Source organism: Lactuca serriola, chromosome 4 (assembly GCF_051521515.1).
Source record: "Lactuca serriola cultivar US96UC23 chromosome 4, Lser_US96UC23_V15, whole genome shotgun sequence".
Classification (NCBI taxonomy): domain Eukaryota; kingdom Viridiplantae; phylum Streptophyta; class Magnoliopsida; order Asterales; family Asteraceae; genus Lactuca; species Lactuca serriola.
This window is the reverse complement of record NC_136411.1, coordinates 299628194-299651534: the sequence shown is the minus strand read 5'-3', so window position 1 is coordinate 299651534 and position 23341 is coordinate 299628194.

The following is a 23341-nucleotide window of genomic DNA, read 5'->3' as shown; positions in this document are numbered from 1 at the left end:
ATATGGACCCTCTGGTCTTATGTCTCAGTGAAGACCCTCTGGTCTCCTTGCTCGATAGGGACCCTCCGGTCATAGCTCAAATAATGCACAAAGTGATATACAACAATAATCACAAAGACAGGATGCATAATATCACATATCTCAATATAAGCAAGTAAGACCTTCTGGTCAATAATACAAATAAGGGGTCCCACAATTATTACCAGTCAGGTAATTATAGTGAGAAGATTCACATCGTGAAGGAAAGTAAGTAAATCCCACACCCGAACTGCCGATCTAGACTCTTCCTAACATATGTCACATATATCTTTAATTAAAATTTGATATAAAAAATCCTCAAAATCTTGGTTAAGTCTCTCTAATAAACTTCAGAAGGGAAAAATAGTATTTTACCCCTCCATAGCCTCCAAAGTCCATAACTTGACCAAAACCATAAAGTAAACTGAAGTCAAATGTCAAGGTCAACAGTCCATGTTGACCTAACTCCACGAGTGTATCTACCTGACTCGTTGAGTTCCTTCAGTTATCAGAAAATCGTGAAAAGCTCCAACCAACTCGCTGAGTTATCTCATTAAGTCGTCGAGTTCGCTTAGTATCCAGGAAATGGGAAAAACCTGTTCCAACTCATCGATTTGGCAATGCAACTCATCCAGTTTCTCCTAGTCTTATAGTCTTCAGACACTTTTAGGCGAAACAAAAGCTCCAAACTGTAGATCCGGTCCCTTAGGATTGAAATACCATGTAAAGTTGCTATCTTTACGTGCATGCATGACATAAAGGGGCTAAACATTCATATAAAGCATGTTATGGGACATAGAGCATGAAGGAGGGCCAAGACTTGATAAAGTTGGCAAGTTTAATTCCATAGAGGCCCAATGATGCCTAGATATGAAGTTATAACCTCAGAATATGCTCAAACTCAAGTATGGTCCCAAAACAAGCTAATAATGGCCATAAAGTCTCCAAAGCAGAGATCCAACAAAAAGGTGATCAAGGTCCCAGGTTTATACCTTCTAATGGCTGCAACAACACTGGAAAGCCTAGATCCAAGGCTTATCCCTTCAACTTTGCACCAATAACTTCAACTCCTTCAAGAAAAACACCCAAGTATACTCTTTCAACTCTCATATACTAGAAATTGAAGATGAGGCACGTTTAGGGTTTCTCTGGACTTAGGGGACGATGAGGGAGATCGAACATAAGCCATAAGGTTCTTTAAATAGGGTGCAAACCCTAAATATTTGGGTTTCATGCTCTGACTCCAACTCGTTGATTAGGCATTGTAAATCATGAGGTCTCCTTGGTTTCTACACGACGAGTTGGGGCCTCCCAACTCGTCGAGTAGGTCCTATAATATGCATAAAACCCTAAAATTTCATACTTGGGAATTGGGGTGTTACATGATGATGAAAATTTGCAAACTCCATCACTAGGACACATGTTTTCCTCTTCTCCTTCTAATTAGGAAATTCACTAAAATGGACTAAGGCTTCAAGAATGATTAAGATCAGGGTTGCTGTTAAGTATCTATATTTGTTGTGTCAAATGGATGTGTTCGGAATTTTTGTGTACATATTACGATTCCGAAATGGGGCTGTCCATCTTTAGAATCTTAGCTTAGTCTGTCTATATATAGCACAATGTATTCTTTCATTAGCATTAATCTTTCTGTAACAGTCCAGTACTCATAGAATAGTTCTGAATTGTGAACTGTTCTTTGTGTTATGTTATTGAAGATTGAGCATATTTCGTTCCATATCGTTCTTGTTAATAGAATCGTCTTAGAATTTCATATTGAAAATAGAATCTATTAGTCTTATCAATTGGTATCAGAGCGTGAGCTAGTGTAATAAATCGCTATTCTTCTGTTAGGAAAAAAGGGTTTTCGTTTTGGGTTTTTCAAAGTTTTCTCAGAATTATTTTTGAGTTATTTCAATCATTTCTGCAACTTGCACTCATATATTTGCAAATTGATTGTAGATAACATATCTGATTTTCCTATTTTCCCTTGAACTCGTTTTTTGTTTATATATCTGGTTCTATATTCAATTTTTGGTTGAAATCTCTAAAAATGTCGAAGGACGACCTTCATCCATTCTCATTCAACCTTCATCCTTTTCTCAAAATATTATAAATTCTGGGCTGTTCACTTTTTAAGGATTACGTGCTTGGGATTGAAAGTTATGGATCTTGCATCTGGCATGCTGTGATTGTGGAGACATACAGGTTTTTTGGAAATAGAAAAGAATGTAAAACTCAAGCTCAATATGAAGTAATTGTTGCTGATGACATAGAAATCATGAACGATGAGAAGGAAAAGTTAATGTGCAATCTGAAGGCTATGCGATTCATTCGATTTGCTCTTCCTCCAGACATTTTTCGCCGTGTATATTCGTATGTTAATGGCCAATGTATTTGGGATAGATTGAAGGAGTTGTACTATGGTGATGATGATTTGGAACATTCCCAACAGATTACACTCCTGTGAGAATTTAGGTCATTCATACAAAATCCAGAAGTGAATCTCGAATAGACAGACAATCATTTCAATCATCTTTTGATCAGGATGTTGAAGTACAACCTTCAGAGAAAACTCACTGAAGAGAAGGTTACTTTCATGAATGGTCTCAGATCTGAATGGAAGTCAATTGTCTCAATTGTGAAAGCTCATGAACAATTCAAAAATTACTACCTGGCGAAACTGGTTGGGATTCTGAAATCCCATGAAGAAGAAGTTACACAGGAAGTAAATTTGGTTTCAAGTGTTGGATCATTAGCGATAGTTACAAAAAGCGATACGCAGATGAAGTCGATTTTTTGATGATTTCGAGTCTGACATCTCGTATAATGATCTCACAAAAGAAGACAAGGAGTTAATGGTGTCCAATTTGAAGAAGTTCTTCAAAAGGAATTTCCCTTGATTCAAAAACAAATACCGGCCAGGAAACTCTACCTATGAGAAGTCGAGAGAAGAAAATTACAAGATGTTTCAGAATCATGAAGAGAAGAAGGAGAAGAAATAATTAGTGACTCTAGATATAATTGCAATTGCTGTCATGATAAGAATCACTTTGCAAAGGAGTTCCTGTTGAGGAACCAGAACCAGAAGAAGGAGAAGGTGAAGGATAAGGCATACTACGTTTAGAAGATTGAGGAAATCTGAAAGCAAACAACAAAAAATGCAAAACCAGTGCTGATGGTTCAAGAAGACAGCCATTATGGCAAGGTAGAGGTGTGGTCATCAGATTTTAAAGATGATGAAATGAGAAGGCCAACTCATGGAGAATGTTTAATGGTGAAATAGGAAGGGAGTGGATTTGCTGGATGGTGTTGGATGGTGAAGAATGTCAATTTAGAAGTAAAGAGTTATGCAACAGATGGAGGAAAAGCTACGACCAGCTACCTTACCACGAAGCCAATCAAGGAGCATGTTAGTGAGTGCGAATGAGTCGTGGATAAGGTACAATATATTATTAAATCTCTTAATATTCCTGCATCTCGTTATGATTCTAAATTGAATGATTTACGTTGTTTGATTTCTTATTTTAGCGATAGCTTAAAAAGAACTTGTATAAGTAATTATAATCTAAATAGCAATCTTAGTAGGGTAACCTTTAAAAATGAGGAGAGGATAATAAAAATAGATGCATTGGAAGTACAGCTGAATAGATCGAGAGACGATGTGATTTTACTTAAGAGAGATAATCAAGTGATTTTGAAACAAAGAAACACATTTTTTCTGGTTGCTAAACGTCTGTACTTTAACATTTCTCAGCTGCAATTGAATTGTGAAGTTGGTAATTGTTTTCATAAAATGACTTTACCTTTCCTTGAGTTAAAAAAGATGAAATTGATGAAGAATGTTATAAGTGTGAATCTATTGTTTTTTCCGGAGATGATTTTTCGAGTTTGTATAAAGTTGTACTTGAGAAAATTGAAGATTTCATCAAGTCCAAAGAAAACATAAACACGTTGAAAAATGTCTTTACTAAAGAAGATAAAAACAAAATCTCAATGAACACTTTGAAGAAGTATAACTCATTGTATGGGAAATTGAGTTCAAATAATATTCTCACTTCTGAAAATGTTTCCGAATTTGATGAAAGTGAAATGTGTGAAATTTATGTTGAAAGACGAAATTGATTATTCTACTTTTGTTAAAGAAATTGATGAACCAGAAAAAAAAATTAATTTTTGAAGATTCAGTCAAATTTGTTCAAATTGTTGAAAATCCAAGTTCAAAATTTTTGAAAACGAAAGCAACTGTTTTTCCAAGATGTAACATCTTGACTCCCATGTATAAATCATAAAGCTTTATATTCATAATTATAGACCTACTCGACGAGTTGGCTGCCCCAAATCGTCGTGTAGAGACTGATCAAGTCGCGTGGTTTATGGACCCTACTCGATGAGTTGGAGGACCCTAACTCGACGAGTTGAGGTCATGCATGAAAACCCTAGTTTTTTGGGGTTGCACCCTATTTAAAGGACCTTAAGTCCTCCTTCCAGCCTCCTTACCACGTTTTCACATCTAGAAGCAAACCCTATTCGAGCAAACCCCTATTTTGAGTGTGTGTGTGTGTGTATGTGAAGCTAAAAGTGTGTGTTTGGTGCATTTCTTGAAGAGACTTGAAGATTTGGAAGCTTGGAACGAGAAGGGGCTTGTAGATCCATCATCTACATCGTTTTGGCATTCATTTGAAGGTAAAAAGTCATTACCTTGATCATTATCTTGGTAGATCTCTTCTTTCAAGATTTTAGGATCATTTATAGCTTATTCTTGAAGAATTTATGGTTTTGAGCATGATTTGAAGTTGTAACTACAAATCTGGACTCCTCTAGTCCCTCATGGACATAAAGCTTCAAGATTTATGAAGCTTTGGCCCTTCTCCATGCCCTAAACCTCTTTCTAAGGCTTTTTTTGAGTGTTTTAGCTTCTTGAAGCCTTGCATGCACCTAAAGTTAGGAACTTTATGTGGTAACTACACCCTAGGAGGCTAGATCTACATTTTGGAGCCTTGGTTTAGGTTAAGAGCATCTGAATGAGAAAAGAGCTGAAGGAAATCGACGAGTTGCATAATCAACTCGATGAGTTGGATGAGGGTTTCCCGTTTTCTAGATTCTGAGTGAACTCGGCGATTTGGTGAGATAACTCAGCCACTTGGTTATGGTTTCCCCGATTTTTTAGACGCTGCATGGATTCGGTGAATTGTCTGGTAACTCGGCGACTTGACTCAGGTTTTTACGGTCTTCTGATGTCACACCCCAAAACCTAGAACGGCGGAAACATTTTGGGGCGGAGGACGTCAAGTAATGTATCAAAACTCTGTAAAGTAGTGTACAAGCAACAACATCATCCATTGCATTAATAGTATAATTTTGTATGTGTTCTTTCATAGTATAAAACAACATAAAGAATAATCAAAATAAAAGACAAGTCTTGACTGCTCCATCTTCACAAAACCTGGTCGTCATACCTGTCTATTTGTGACCTGAGAATACAAGTTATTTTGAAAGCGAGTGTCCGCAATAAAGCTGGTGAATTCATAAGTATTTATGTGTCTTTGATTTGTAAAATGTAAAGGAAAGACTTGTAAATGTTTGTTGAAAAGTTTGTATCGATGAAAATGTTTGTATGAAATTGTAAGCGTTTGAAAACCCTAGAAAATCCCATATTCCCTTCTAGTATAAAAAGTAGTCTTCTACCAAGACCCAATTGTCTTGAAAGTAGGCGTCACTGTAAATGTGACGGTTTTTCCCCTGTATAACTATTATTATAAAACAATATTCTACCTCATTGTTTATGTGAATGAGTCACAAAATAAAGGTAAGAAGGAAAATATTATATTTATACCAATTATAATCTACCTCGTCGATTATGTGAATGCGTCACAAAGTAAAGGTAATAAGGAAAATAATATAATCATTTTAAATCGTATCCTTTTGTATTTGGCGTTTGTAAAGTGTAAATACTGTAGTATTGTATAATGTGACTACTATTGTATTAATTGCCTTAAATTGAGTATTAATGTATAATGTGATGGCTAGATCCCATACTAAACGCTCTCCCTGTCAAAAGATTCTGGGAACCAAACGCGACCCCTTCAATGATTTCAAGCCGTGAACATCCACATTATGATTATATGATCATGTATACCCAATATAACTATCACCTTTTGTTTAGAACAATGCGTTAGTGATTCATTGGTATAGTTAGATCTTGTACTTGTTCCATGCTATAGCACCTTATTATGTTTGTTCTGTTATCGTGTATTGTATCTTGCTCCCTGTTTCTCTTTATTGTGTGTTCTCTTACATTATCGTGTATCGAAATTGTATTTCTATAATTGTATCTCTTCAGATAGTATGTATTGTATTAGTATAGACTCATGAATGAACTGACTCTTGTGTGATTCTGTAACGACCCAAAATTCAAGGTAAAAAATTTCATTTTTGAATTAACACATTTAATAAACATTTTACCAAAACCTTGTCAATGAAACATTCCATTACAAAACCATAATGTTTTATTTCAAACCATAACATCATAAGCATTGAAAATCAGGGTACAGCCCCAAAAACTTCTTGCAGAAACATGTGTGTGTATGATGCGCTGCTACACCGTCGGCTCCTTCCCCTTCGATGAAGAGGTACCTGAAACTAAAACCAAAACTGTAAGCACAAAGCTTAGTGAGTTCCCCTATCATACCACATACCATACAATATCGTCGGTATCTTTCAACCGGTAATCTTCATCGATATCTTTCAACCGGTAACCTTCATCGGTATCTTTCAACCGGTAACCATCATCGATATCTTTCAACCGGTAATCAACATCGGTATCTTTCAACCGATAACTGGGGACTATTTCGCCCCCTACCACTAGCATACAATCAATAGATATAAGCATATAGTCAGGCATATTCAGGTACTGACCTACCCTTCGGTCCTAAGGACCACTATCAGGGAAACTAATCCCTACCCTACACAGAACATAAATCCAGATAAACCTCATAACCAACACATAATCAGACCAAAATAATCATCACAAAGACCATTATCTTCTAAATACCCCTTTTTGGTGGGCCGACATTGTGGCCTTAGACCCACCCCTACTGGAAGGTAACTCACCTCAATGTCGTGCAGTGTCTGAACTAGCCTCGGCGCACAAGTCGACTCCCTACGAGTCCTCGATCCCTACACGACAACCTTGAAGTCAACAGACATCACATACAAACATAAACAAGTTCAATCAAAATCAACATTGGTCAAAGTCAACATTCAATTGACCTAACTCGCCGAGTTGGTCTACCAACTCGTCGAGTCCATGTTTCTCTAATCCCACACAAAACCCCGGCTCTACTCATCGAGTCTAGCAAACCTCGACAGGTTCTCCTTCAATCATAACATCGGGACCATCTTCATCCGGTTCGCCGAGTTCCTTCTTGAACTCGTCGAGTTCATCTCCAACTTAAGAACTTGTCCAGTCTATGACTCGCCGAGTTGTATGAACAACTCGTCGAGTCCATTTTCGAAGATTGGGACATTCCTATGGACTCGCCGAGTCTGCTCATACCACTCGCCGAGTCCCATGGCCTCCAGGTCCCTTTTTGCGTCTAAACCCACAAGGGACTTCCTTCGTAACACTTACCTATTCACCGAAAGGGTTTGGTGCACAATGGTCACCGACTCATCGAGTGCCAAGAACAACTCGCTGAGTCCAACCCTGACCAATTCCATACAGTCGATTTAAATGAGTTATAACACACCAAAACCATAGATCTGGCCTCCTATTGTCCATTTTATATGTAAAGTCCCAAACTTGATGCACATGCATGGGGTTTTTAGCTCAAAACTCCATATAAAGTTCCCTACAATGTGCATGGGGCTCTCATGGCCCTAAAGTTGGCACCTTTATGCCATGAGACCCCTCTTAAGGCCCAAATCTGAAGTCAAAACTCACTGAACACTTCCAAATCCGAAATATGACTTAGAAATCCATAGAGATCCCAATTTAAAGATGAATAACCACATAGATGAGTCAAGACAGGGGCATTTTACCTTAAAGCTACTCAAAATGAAGAAAGATCTCCAGATCTACAAGCCCCAACTCGATTTCCAAGCTCCTTTCTTCCTTCCAATCTTTACAATCCACACAAGAACACCAAAAATGGCCTTAACTAACACAAAAATGGCTAGGGTTCGATATGAAGCTTTCAAGAGAGTGTTAGGGACAAGGGAGGCTGAGTTAAGTTGTTTATATAGGGTGCAAACCCTCAGATTTAGGGTTTCACTTATCCAGCACCTACTCGCTGATTCAGTTTCCCGACTTATCGAGTCGGTCACTTAAAATGTCCGTAGCCACGTCCCTACTCGACGAGTTGATCCTCCAACTCATCGAGTCCTAGAGAAAAAGTACACATATTGAAGAAAACATACCAGGTGTTACAAATCTCCCCCACTTATTTTAGACTACGTCATCGAAGTCTACCGCTCGATCCTGAAAAAGCTCTGGGTAATGCTCCTTCATCTCGTCCTCCGGCTCCCAGATCCATTTCGAGCCCTTTCGATGCTGCCACTGGACCTTTACTAGATCCACCCTCTTGTTCCGCAGATCCTTTGACTTCCTGTCAAGAATTGCCATCGTTCTCTCGATGTAGTTCAGGCTCTCGTCAACCTGAATATCCTCCAAGGGTACCACCTCTGATTCGTCCACCAAACATTTCCGTAACTAGGCTATCAGTGCCTTGGCTATCAGAGCCGCACCGGGGACTAGGTCGATCCTGAATTCCACCTGCCACTTTGGAGGTATCCCAGGAAACTCCTCGGGGAATACCGCCCGTAAAGTCACACACCACGGGCACATCGCCCACCGTCGCCTTACCGCCTCCTGGGTGTCCATAACATAGGCAACATATCCTGCGCAACCCTACTGAAGGTAACGCCTAGCTCTCGCTACCGAGCATATCGCTGGTCCTTGCTACGGCCTCTCGCCCTAAACTACCAACTCTCCCCCACTTGGGGTTCTGATCCAAACCAGCTGATGTGCACAATCTATCACTGCCCCATTGGGGCTCAACCAATCCATGCCTATCATCACCTTGTTCCCCCTCAACAAAATAGGAACCAGGTCTACTAGGTAACCCTCCTAGAACAGCCTCAAAACACAGTCCCGATAGACCTCCGACGCTCGTACCGACTGGTCGTCCGCAATCTCGACCTCTACAGGGCAATCCAACTTGCCCTAAGCCTCCAGAAACTTCTTGCTAAGCGCAAGAGAGAAAAATGATCGGGTGGCACCCGAATCGAACAACACCTGAACTAGGATTTCGATCACATGGAACAATCCTAAACAAGGCACATGATATATCAAAATCACAGCGACATAATGTAAAAGCATGAGGATAAGAAATCCTACCTGTCACCACATCGGGTGCAGCGCGTGCCTCCTTGGCTGTCAGCTAAAATGCACGGCTCCGAACCACTGGAGCCTCCAACTTGACCTTCCAGCCATCCACGACCCGCCCTGTCGCTGGAGTCGGTGCCACTGCCGACGCCGCTGCTGCCAATCTAGGGCAATTGGCCTTTTTATGGCCCTTCTGATTACAATGAAAGCAAATTAGTTCTGACATCTGTATCTCCGGAGTAGGAGCAGTATAATCCCTGCCAAAATTCCCGACCTTGCCGCACTTATAGCAGCCTGAACCCGACCCAGTGCGACAAGCTCCTTCGTGTGACCAACCGCATTTCCCACAATGGTCCCGTCCTGACTGGCCTTTCGGCCTACCATCGGATCGCTTGGGCTTCTTCCCCGAAGCCCCCGCTGTCTGCCCCTCCTCTGCTTTCCTCTTCCAGATGTGCTCCAGATCAATATCTCTCTCCCTAGCCCTGGCAATCATTAAATCCAGGGTAGGGAAAGCTGAAAAGCCCTCTCTTCATGTCCTCATCTCATAACATGTCATGGTAGCGGGTCCTCTTCATGTACTCATCACCCGCATACTGGGGCACCAACAAAGCCCTCTCCTGAAGCTTGGCGGTGATCTCCGCTACAGTCTCTGTATTCTGTCTCATATCCATGAATTCCTTGGCCAGCTGCTGAAGCTCTACAGCTGGCGCAAACTCTGCTCTAAATCGGGTCACAAAATCCGACCATGTCATTGCCTCAACAGCCGAGGCTCCCAGAGAGTAACTAACCAACTCCCACCAGTCCCTAGCCCGGTTCTTCAAACACCCTGCTGCAAATCGTACCTTCGACCCCTCAGGGCAGAAGTTCGTCAGCTGTGCAGACTCAATGTCCGCAATCCATTGTCTGGCAGCAATAGGGTCCTTCGCCCCGTGGAACTCTGGCGCACCACTCCCTCTGAAGTCCTTAAAGGACAGTGTGAGTGGTCCTGACTGGCTGGTCGCCATGTCACTCCGGAACGCCATGAGGCGATCCTCCACCAGCTTAATGATCCCCTCCTTGATTGACTCGAAGATAATCAACGTCACATCAAGGATACCCCTAGTGATCTCAGATGCGATGAACTCTCGTAACCCATCGTCAACATGCTCGGATTCTGCCCCCGGGCCCGATCTTGACCCGGATCCTGAACCTCCTGCTCCATGTCACGTGACCACCATTCTGAAACAATAAACATGCGAATGTCAGGGTCACATATACTTTCTGGAGGTCAAACACACTTCCAAGTTTCTAGGTTCCATCTAGGCCCTCCATGGTTCGAGTACAGATCCTCTTCTTTTAGTAGTACGGGCCCATACTACCTTCCACATCTATCCGTACTTTCCTCAAGAATTGCTTCGACTTCACCAAGTCCCTTTTTACCGATACCCTTTCCATTAACCTCATCCTAGGCTTCCCTAGGGCACTCTCCGATCTACTCTCTGCCATCAGCTGCACTAGGAGTTCCCACCACCTCCCCCTAACTAGCTTGCAGATACTGTTACATATCCGATCCTTAGTTAGTTGAAGATGGTCAGAACCCCCGTAGCATAAAGCAAGTAGCATTCGTGCTTTGAGTAACCAAACCAGGCATGACCTACACAGGTCATCCTACTGCTGACTAAACAGTCCTAACATACAGCTCATACAATAGGCACACAAGGCATTATTCCTAGATCCTTAGCCCTAACTAGCATGCAATTCTCAGAATCATATATCAGGCACACAGGGCATCCTCCTAGATCCTTAGTCCTATTCTAGCATGCAGTTCTCTGAATCAAAACCATATAACATAACATAACAAGTATGGGTATCTTGGGGAAAACTTACTTGAGCCTGGCCGGTCGCACGCATCACACACTTCGTGTTTCCTTGAATGATCTTTTAGTCCCTCGGCTTGAGTCCAGATGCCCCCGAGGGTGTGTCCGAATCCCTCAAACCAGGGCTCTGATACCAACTTGTAACGACCAAAAATTCAAGGCCAAAAATTTCATTTTTGAATTAACACATTTAATAAACATTTTACCAAAACCTTGTCAATAAAACATTCCATTACAAAACCATAATGTTGTATTTCAAACCATAACATCATAAGTATCGAAAATCAGAGTACAATCCCAAAAACTTATTGCAGAAACATGTGTGTGTGTGTGATGCGCTACTACACCGCCGACTCCTTCCCCTTCGATGAAGAGGTACCTGAAACCAAAACTGTAAGCACAAAGCTTAGTGAGTTCCCCCATCATACCACATAACATAGAATATTGTCGGTATCTTTCAACTGGTAATCTTCATCGGTATCTTTGAACCGATAACCTTCATTGGTATCTTTCAACCGGTAACCATCATTAGTATCTTTCAACCGGTAATCAACATCGGTATCTTTCAACCGGTAACTAGGGACTATTTCGCCCCTACCACTAGCATACAATCAACATATATAAGCATACAGTCAGGCATATCCGGGTACTGACCTACCCTTGGCTCCTTAGGACCATTGTCAGGGAAACTAATCCCTACCCTACACAGAACATAAATCCAGATAAACCTGATAACCAACACATAACCAGACCAAGATAATTATCACAAAGACCACTATCTTCTAAATATCCTTTTTTGGTGGGCCGGCATTGTGGCCTTAGACCCACCCTTACTGGAAGGTAACTCACCTCAATGTCGTGCAGTGTCTGACTAGCCTCGGCGCACAAGTCAACTCCCTACGACTCCTCGATCCCTACACGACAACCTTCAAGTCAACACACATCACATACAACCCTAAACAGGGTCAGTCCAAGTTCAGTCAAAGTCAACATTAGGTTGACCTCACTCGCCGAGTTGGCCTACCAATTCGGCGAGTCTATGCCTCTCTAATCCCACACAAAACCCCAGCTCCACTCATCGTGTCTAGCAAAACTCGACGGGTTCTCCTTCAATCATAACATCGGGACCATCTTCATCCAGCTTGTCGAGTTCCTTCTTGAACTCATCGAGTTCATCTCCAACTTAAGAACTTGTCCAGTCTATGACTCGCCGAGTTGTATGAACAACTCGTCGAGTCCATCTTCAAAGATTAGGAGATTGCTATGGACTCGCCGAGTTTGCTCATACCACTCGCCGAGTCCCACGGAAGTGGATCGTTTGGAAGTGTCGGACAAGTGCTAGGTGTCAAGTGAAGACTTGAACACACACAATGATCCTAATAACATATAAAGACATATGTATATATATATATATATATATATATATATAATTAGTGATTATAAAACTAATTAGACAAGTATAAACATCCTAATGTGTGGAAAACACTTTGGTCAAAGTGTTAGGAGGCCATTGGGTTGCAACAAAGGATTGCAAGGCATTGCTATTGAGTTTATGGTCCATGGACCATACTTAATGGAGTTTACGGCCCAGGGGTGTTTACTCCTGGCCGTAAACTCTCTAAAGGGTCTCCATTTGTGGCTTAAAGTTAATATATCTTAAGTGGTTAAGTCTTCTAAGGCTAAACAAGAGGCTAGGTGAGTTTAAGGTCCAAGAAATGTCCTTAACTTGTGTTTATGGCCTGGGTACCACTTCCCCAGGAGTTTACAGCCGTAAAATCATGGTGGGAAGTACAATTTCGATGTTTGAAGTCCCTAGTTCAATGGTGGTTGGTTCTGGGCTAAGTTCTAGTCATTTGGAAGGATAAGAGGCCATCAATACAGCCTTATAGGGAGTTTAAGGCCTTGGGAGATCCTTGGCCGTAAAATCTCATTCAACCCTATATTCTTGATGATTCTAAGCTCTAAACATGTTAAACCTATTGTACAACGAGTTAGAACAAGAGTACTTACGATCTAGGAGCTTGAATAGTCGATTTTGGTCAAGAACACTAGTGTGTGTTCTTGGTGTTCTTGGTGAAACTTGAAGATCTACACAAATGGAATGATTTCACGGATGAAATCATGTAAGATCACTAGTTCATGTAAGATATCAACTAGTTAGGACAAGAAATTTACGAGATTTGAAGATCAGGGACGAAGATCGGGATGGTACTTGAGAGGATTTCAGCTAAGGGAAGGAAAGGAATGAACAAAATGGTCAACACTTCATCATATAGGAGGAGTTTACGGCCCACATGGATTTTACGGCCGTAAACTCCCTTATGGTGGCTGTGAATTCCTAATAAGGTGTTATTAGCATGTTCTTTGAGCTATAACTTCAGCAGATAAACCCCGAAACTTATCCCTTAAGTGTACACGGCTCGAAATGCTCAAACAGACTCCAAATTATGGTAAATGATAGCAGGAATGACTTTAACTTTCAATGAAGTGTTTGATTGTACAGGATAGAAAATTCCGGGTTGTCACATTTGAGTTCTGAAGGAACTCGACGAGTATGTAAGTTTGACTTCTGAGGGTATTTTGGTAATTTGGGAATTTATGGAATTGGATCAATGGTGGTTGTAGGTGTTGGTGTTTGGAGTCGTGTATTGGGAGTTTAATCTTTTCAGTTTACTTCGACATTGTGAGGTGAGTTTTCCTCACTATACTCAAGGGTCGAAGGCATGAAGGCCGACCCTTTGGATTGTTATCTTGCTTTATTGTTAGTTTTATATGTTAGATCAGTATCCTGGAAGATAGGATGTTTCTATATGGTTATGATTAGTTAGATCGGTATCGTGGTAGATAGGATGTTGCCATGATTAGTGATCTGTAGATCGGTTCGTCTGTCTGTAGACTGTTATGTGATTATCTAATATATGTGCACATGATTGATTGGTGGTTGAGGCTCATATGCTTTGTGCAAGAGCCAAGATACCGGTGCATTCCAACCTAATGATTGTAGGCCGAGAGTATTCCATCTCGAGGATGATTGGACTCATAGTATGTGGGCATTCCAACCCGATGGTTGTGGGTCGGGGGTATACCATCCTGAGGATAATTGGACCCATAGTATGTTGGCCTTCAAACCCAATGGCTGAGGGTCTGGAGCATTCCAACCCGATGGTTGATTAGGCCCATAATATGTTATTATTATATGTGTGTTATTTGTTGTGCGGGAATTTTGGGGGAACACACTAAGCTTCGGGCTTACAGTTTGGTACTTCAGATAATCATGAGAAGGCGAAGGCGTGATCGTGCACCTCCTCACATTTTATGATTTTGATTTCTAGGATACTCTGATATGAAACTATTTTGAAAACATTTTGTAATAAATAATGATTTTTGGATGTTGAAAAAGTTTTAAATTTTATGGATGTTACACAAGAATTCAGAAAACCCATAATCAAGTTTTTGTAAAATCAGGATTGGACAAGAATGGCACTTCTGAATTAATGTCCTTTGTTGCTTCTGATAATGCAAAAGTTTGTGAAGAACAACTTCGGTCAAAGCCAATTGACAATGTAGTTGAAATGAAAGGTCTTTTGAAAATGACCTCTTGGAAAATCTAAAGGAAAGTACGTTTCAGAACCTCTGAATCGTATAAGCAATGGTTATGATGTGGTAGGACCGAGTAGTACGAAAGATGTATAAAGTGATTCTTCATTTGATGAGCATAATTTTCCTCAAAGAAAAGAAAAACCGAGAGCATCCATTTGGAAATCAATTAAGGAAATCATTGAAAGAAAAAAGTTAACTGAATGCTTGATATAAAAAGAATTTAGGCAAAAGAAAACAATTTTGGAAGATAAGAATGAATTCTAATCAAAGTTCTGTTTGTTCACCAAAATCTCCAAATGAAAATAATGACTTATCTGAAATTGAGAAACCAAAATCAAGTGGTTCTCCCAAATCTCAATTTTCAAAACGGTTTGTTAAAACAAAAAATGTTTATGTCAAAATGAAAGTTGCTTCCAAACCGGAAGTTAATCTTGAAAACTATGAATCAAAGATGAAAAAGGAAGAAAATGATTTGATGGAAAAGTTTTCTTTGCATTACAAAAAGCTTATTCATAAAAGATCAATCTTTGTTGAAATAAATCTTTGTGATAACAAAATGGAGGTTTACAAAATGGAGAATGGAGCGAAGAAGACTTTAATCCGAAATCATTTTGCAGGTGATGCGTGATGAACAGTACGATTCATAATGGTATATGGATAGCGGCTTTTCGCGTCACATGACTAGAAGGAAATAAGAACTGAGAGAGTTTCAGACATTTAAAGATGCTGGAAAAGTGAAGTATGGAAATAACACAACTGGTGAAATGAATGGCTACGAAATAATAACTAATGGTGAATTCACAATCCAAAAGGTAGCATATGTTGAGGTCTTACAACATAATCTGATCAGTGTTTCTTAATTGGTTGTAGGTACAAAGCTTAAAGTTTCCTTTGAAGATGAAGGTTCAGAAATCATCTATAAGAAAAGAAAAGTTGTTCTTCTAAAGTAAAAAAGAAAAGGAGAAATATACCCTCTCAACCTCAATCTGATTCAAGGCAAACCTTCTATTTGTCTACTCATAAAAGCATCTTCAGAAAATAGTTGGTTAAGGCAGAGAACTCTTTCTCACCTAAACTTCAAGGATATCAACAAACTTGTGCTTGGTGACATTGTTCTGGGTCTTCCACTTTTGAAACTCAAGAAGAACACTTGTGCGCTACCTATGAACTTGGAAAACAAACCCGAAAGAGTCATTCATCCAACATGAATACCAAGATCATTGAACCACTGGAGTTAGTGCATATTGATCTTTGTGGTCCATTGGCAATAGAAAGCATTGTCGGTAACAAATATATTTTGGTTATTCTTGATGATTTTTCATGACTTTCTTGGGTATTATTTCTTAAACAGAAATCAGAAGCTAGTTAGAAGCTGATCGATTTTATCAAGCAAGTGCAGCTGCAGTTACGAAAGCATGTTCGATATATACGAAGTGATAACGGTTCAGAATTCAAAAATCGCTCATTGGAAGAGTTTTGACGAACAAAGGAATTTCCCACAACTTCTCTTCACCTTACACTCCACAGAAGAATGGTGTCGTTGAAAGATGAAACTGTTCCCTCTGTGAAGCTATAAGGACAATGCTCTCATTTGTGAATCTACCTTTGTATTTCTGATCAGATGCCATAGCTACAGCCTGTTTCACTAAGAGCCGCTCTTACATAAATAAATATTTTCTGATTATTCCATATGAGATCCTGAACAATTGGAAACCTAATGTTAAATTTTTTCATGTGTTCGGAACTAGGTGCTTTATATTCAATTCCATGGAACATCAGAACAAATTTGATGAAAAAGCAGACGAAGGTATCTTTGTGGGATATTCTTTGAAATCAAAGGTGTACCGTGATCCAATAAAATTGAAGAAAGTTATTATGTCACTTTTGATGACAACTACATAAAGAAAATATCAGAAGAGCAATTGTCAATCAGATGATATCTTTCCATCAACAAATTCAGAAACTGTTTCACTCATGAATCTATATGAAGATTTTCTGATTTTGTTTGATGAACCTGAAAGGGTAATCACTTTGGAATCCAATGCCAAAGACAACCAGGAAGATGAATTGCTGAAAATAATTGATGATGTTGTTAAAGACATTGAAACTCAAAATGAACAACTAATTTTGGATTCTACTAATCCTCCATCTCCTTCCGAACCTCATAATGATGCTACATTCGAGGAGGAGAGTTCCACACCGATTGTTGAACCAAGTGCAAATGTCCAGCGGGAGGATTGGAATTCAAGGAAGTTTTTGCTGAAATTGATCCCATTTACGATCAAATCTTCCCTCCATTAAGAAAGTGGACCAAAGATCATTCAAAATACCAAGTGATCGGAGACACTTTGTTGGGGGTTCTCAAACGCGCACAAAAAAAGAGAAACAAAATGCTTTATTTTCCAAATTATAATTTTGCATGTTTAATTGTTTTGTTTCTAAAAGTGAACCTAAAACCATTAAAGTTGTGCTTGATCATGTAGATTGGGTTCAGGCGATGGAAGAGGAGCTAAATGACTTTGAAAGGAATAAAGTATGGAGATTGGTTCCCACTCCAGAAAATGCTTTCGTTGTTGGTATGAAGTGGGTGTTCAGAAATAAAATGGATAGAGAAGAGAATATCATTCTAAACAAAGCACTCTGGTAGTTATAGGCTATTGCCACCAAGAAGGTGATGACTACAAAGAGAAGTTGGCTCTGATGGCAAGACTTCAATTGGTTCGGATCATTATAGCATCTGTCGCTCACAAAAACAAGATTCAGTTCACCCAACCTTCTTTCAGAAGAAAGATGGTGATTATTTAATGATCATTTAGATTTACGTTGATGACATTATTTTTGGATCCACTAATCCAAGATTAACAGTTGAAGTTGAAACTTAATGGTAACTAAATTTGAAATGATTTTAATGGGTCCAATTAAAATTTTCCTTGGTTTCAACATTAGACAGAGTTCTGAGCGAATACTTATCAACCAAGAAGCCTACGCGAAGACCTTGCTTGCAAACTTCATAATGGTGGGTGATTCAAAGGTTAAGATCCTGATGGATTTCGAAATGAAACCCACTCCTTCCTTGGATAAGCCAGCATCAGATATCACATTATTTTGTCAGATGATCGGATCATTAATGTTTCTAACATCAATTCGTCCCCATATAATGTTTGTTGTCTATTATTGTTCCTGGTTTCTGGCAAATCCCCATGAACCTCATATGTTAGCCGTGAAGAACATATTCTGATACCTCAAAAGAACAATATCACTCGGAATATGCTATCCCTTAAATTCAGAATTCTTCGTGCAAGTATATTTGGACGCTGACCTTGGTGGTTGTGGCCTTGATCAGGTGGATGTCAGTTTCTTGATGCCAAACTTGTCATCTGGCAACCCAAGAAACAAGCATGTATGTCTTTATCCACATTAGAAGTTGAATATATTGCAACGACTTTATTTACATCTCAAGTGGTCTGGATTCAGAAGCAATTGCAGGACTATGGAATCAACATGAAGAGAATTCCCTTATATTGTCATTCCAAAAGTGCCACCAGAATATGCCACAATCCAGTGCACTATTAAAAAATGAAGCATATAGTGTTGCCGTACCACTTCATAAAGGATCATGTCGAAGATCAAAACATTGAAGTTCACTTCGTTTGTTCTTCAGATCAGTTAGGTGATATCTTCGCCAAAGCATTACGTAAACTATCTTTCAATCGGATCCTATAAGGGTTGGGGATGATTGAAGTTGACTCGGTTTCGAAATCGTCTTCGCGTAATGTGGGTTACTATAGCCTTCCGAATGGTTTCGATCTTCGGAATCTGTCGGAATTAACTGTTCACTTCCGATTTATTCTGATCTTTGGAGTAATTCCTAAGTAACTATTTATTCGGACTTCAAAATCATTTATTTATTAAAAATCCAAAAATATTTTTCTTTATCTTTCCTTTTCACAATTGAAAATTTCAAAAATATTTTCTTCATTTTTGTATTTTTCTCTTCAGAACTTCCACAAATCTCATAAGTATTTTCTCTATTGTTGCATTCTGAAAAACCAAAAACATCAAAAATATTTTCTTTTCAAAGATTTGCAACAAAATTCATTTTTGAATTTCAATATGACATAAGGAATTAACGGTCGACTTCACAACTTCTTTCAACCGTACCTTATCATATCTTCCATGTAATCCCCTAATTATTGAAACAAAACCAGTTTTGATATAGGATTACAAAACTCTAGTCGTGATCATAAAATCATTATCACCATGATTTTCATGAAACTTCCAACAATTCTACTCCCAATCTATTATCCTCCACCAATTTTGTGTTCACAATCATAACCCTTAAGACTCTCATTTAGTACCACTAAGGTTTTGGTTACAAAACATCTATGTTTATGATCTTGAAGTTTTATCACCATGATTTCAACTGAAACCCAAAATCTAACTACCGTTTCTCAATTGATGGAGAACAATTTATTGTTCTAGATTTTTACTTGTTGAATTGATGGTGAACAATTTCTTGTTCTAGATATTTACATACTGAATTGAAGGATATAATCTTTTCACTACAAGAAAAAGACCCTTTTAGGATTCGCAAAACACGACACTCGTTGATTTATGTTACGTACAAGAGAGTGACATTAAAGCAGTGTCATCTCTTCAAAAATTTTAAGGATATAGGTCGCGCATTGTTGCGTGCCCTTAAATTAGTGTCTAATGTAACAAACTTAAAAAAGAGGGTGCTTTATGTAAAATGTGCGTCTTCTCAATAAATGTCGCATTATAATTTTAATGAAAGGGGTGCATCTCTTGTTACAATAATCGAGGTTACAAATAAAATATCCTAACACTCACTATTGATCAGTCACTTCACTCTCTATAATTGATCGACTCTAAGTCCCCGACTTGCCTCCCCTTCCAGACAACGTCTCTTCCTCTGATGTTAGGTTACTTCTCCTCCAGTTGATTTCGCCTCGCCGACGACCTTGGGCTCAACTGACATCATTGGAGACTGGTGAAATTACGTGCCCTAGGTCCGATTATGGTGTTCCTGTTGAAACGATATAGGCTAAGTGAACTTGCCGATTGGCCAGAGAACCAAGTAATAGAAGAGAAAGAGCAGAAGAAAGTCGACACAAGGGGAAGAAGCACCTGTTAGCCATGAATCTGATACTAATTTGAACACATTCAAGGATTTCTCACCTACCGAAGCTTCTCAAGTTGAACACAAGGTAAAATCTCAAGCTTCTCAAGTTGTATTGGTGGTTGTTGAGGCCAACAAAAATAATTAGCCAAAATATTTCATACTAAAATAGTGTATAGTGGTAAAGGGGTCGAATCAACTGAGATTGGTTCAATTTATAACTCTATGAAAAATCCCTTTGTAAAAATACTTGTAAAATAACAATAAAAATAAAATGGGGGGGGGGGGGGTTGGGTGTTTAGTTCTTTCTTGTGTTTGACAAAAATTAAAACTAGCTAGGATGAAAATATGACAAGTAAACAAGTACAATATTGGATTAAATTCAAAGAAGTGGAATTGGTTGATATTGGCGTACACCTCATGGATAATATGATTGAGTTATCATTAGACATAATGGAAAAACACTTGTGAATTGGTTTAACTTGGCTATAGCAATTCATAAGCACAAATTGCCTCAACTCTTCTTAGAAATTAAAATGGTTAGAGGAGCTCTTAACACCTTTTCTTAATTGAAGTCACAATATCAATGAAGCATAAAATCTTGTGAAAATCAATTAGCTTTAAGTTGTAAGAAAAGTCCAAAAGATAATCAAATGCTTACATTATCATTATGGAGGAAACATTTCCATGGTCTAAATGAAATGAAAACAAGCATATAAACCATTTTTTGCTTACTAATTTGAAGGTCTATTACTTAACTAAGAAATTAGTCAACAAAAACAAGCATTCATTCATCCAAGCTCACAATCAAAGATAAATAAACACAACAAGATGTTTAACTAGAAAACATTTCCATAAACATCAACCACAAATGTAATGATAAGTCTTCAAAGAAAATAATCATCCATGGGTTAAACCCTAATCAACCAAATGAAAGTTTAGCCAATCATGGCCAAAGTAAAAGAAAAACAATAGAGTTTAGTGATACCAAACATTGTCTTAGATGCAAGATGAAAGGAAATTACACTAATCTTCCAAATATTCTTCAAATCTTCCAAAGCTTCTTAGAGAGAATATGGAGTATGTTCTTCAAGTCCTCCCCCTCAAGAATGGCTCCAAACTCCAGCAAAAAGGGTTTTATTTCCGGATACAAAAAGGTGCCAAAAGTCACCCACCAAACTTCCACAAATAGAGTCAATAAGTCAAACCCAGGATCAGTTCAGGGTAATTCACGCGGACCGCGTATGATTCCACACAGACCGCGTGGGTGATGCTAAATGTGAGACTTGGGCCTTTAATAATGTATTTTAACCCAATCTTCACTTCTTCAACTTCAACCCACATTCATAACTCTTTAGGACCCATTTGCCATTCCAAATCCTTCTAATGATTGACTAAATACTCCTTAAATTCTCTTGTAGATCGATTCCGCGCCGCCTCATCATCATCCTTGCCCATAAATTAGATCCAAATTGATTTCTTCTTTTACGCAAGCACCTAGCCCAATCGCACCACTTCAAGTCCACAAGCAAATCACATGCCTTCATAAGTCCCACATTCTTCTAAGCCTCCAATAACAAATAGTCTTCGTTAAATCCTGTAATTAAGCTCAAAAGACTAGAAAGCACCCGGTAATGGAGAAAAATGACAAAAAGAGAAAATATGCATGAAGATTGACTAAAATGAGATGGTTTTAACTAAAAATAAACTATGAAAAGAAGTAATAAAAACGAAACTATCATGTATGTAATGTTTTTATCCCCTTGTTTCATCTTCGAACATTTGGTTTGCCTTTTATCCCAAACTTTCACTTTGTCCTCAAGGTGAAGAAAGGTTTGGCTAACCGTTTAAGTATAATGTCAACGACTTGAGAAAAGAGACGAAAATTCCCTCAAACTTCATCTTTATCAAACTCCCCTATGAGATGTTTCTCTTCTGGTTTTTCAAACTTTGGCTCTTCTTTGGTGCTTAAAACAAGAGTCATCCCCTCAAGTTCTTTCAACTGTCCAACATCATCTCTATGCAATCCAAAAAGGTTAGTCTTATTTACTAGGCTAGATTTATCCGTTTCGTTCATGTCAAGCTCTACATCCATAGCCTCAAGTTGCTCATTTCTTTCAACTGATTTCACCTTCTATTTGTTAACCTTCTTCTCTCCACTTCCAGTTTCATCAAACCCAATGAGAAAGAAAATTATTTCTTAAAAACAATAGCAAAATATTGTGTATAATAAAAGAACCCACAAATAATTAACAATTAACAATCAAAATTTTTTTGTACTTCTGATTTAAACTTCCCGAGATGAGCTTCATGAAGCATCACTGTCTAAGTTACAAATTGTATATATTTATAATGTAGTTTTATGCTCCCAAAATTGGTCATTTGACCATTTTGGTTAATTTTGACATTTTTGCCCCTTTTTTTTTTTATCAAATCTATCTATTTGACTAGTTGGGTCTCCTTTTCAATTTTTGAACTTCTTCACAAACTTCTCATACGTAAATGAATGTGGTTGAATTCTCTCAAACTAGAATTTCTAGTCGTTTGAGCATTTTGGTCAATTTTGATAGTTTTGGTCTTTTTGACCAAATCTGTCATTTTGACCTTTTGGCTTCCTTTTTAATTCATAAAGTTGAACATACTCTACACTTTTCAATCCGTGTCCTCTCAAGCCTAGAAAATAATCACTAAATAGAAATGGTTCTTGTCTAAAAGTTATACAATAGTCTACTGAACTTTGTAGTGTAGTGACAAACAACCCCTGCAAACCCTTGTCCACCAATGATCATCTGAATCTTCATCATATTTGAAATTCCTCAATCTTTTTCTTGTAGGTTGTTCAGAATTCATAAAACTATCTTCTTCTTCACAATAATCACTCATGCTTCCAAATGTACTAATCTCTTTTTCTTCTTCTTCAAAGAAAAACAAACCATAATTTTTCTTTGAATCCAAAGTGGGCCTACCTTCTGTAGGTGATGCCATGGATGATGGGACAATAGAGTCCCAAACACCATACTTTCCTATAACATCAATAACAGCTAAAGCATTCCCATATGGTTTCCATGTCATAGAAGATATCACTTCCTTAAAATTTTGTCTTTCAATGTCTTGTGTCTTAGCAACATCCCATATCAAAACCTGTTTATCAAATCAAGATGTAGCAATGTACTTCCCATTAAGTGAAAAGGTTAAAAAACACACAGGTTGTGTGTGTTCACCTCTTAATGTGAAAAGTTTTTCAACTGTGTCTCTATCATACATAACAACATCATTTTTTAAACCAGAAACAGCTAGCATTTCGCCATCTGTGTCCTTTTAAAACCCTACCAACTGATC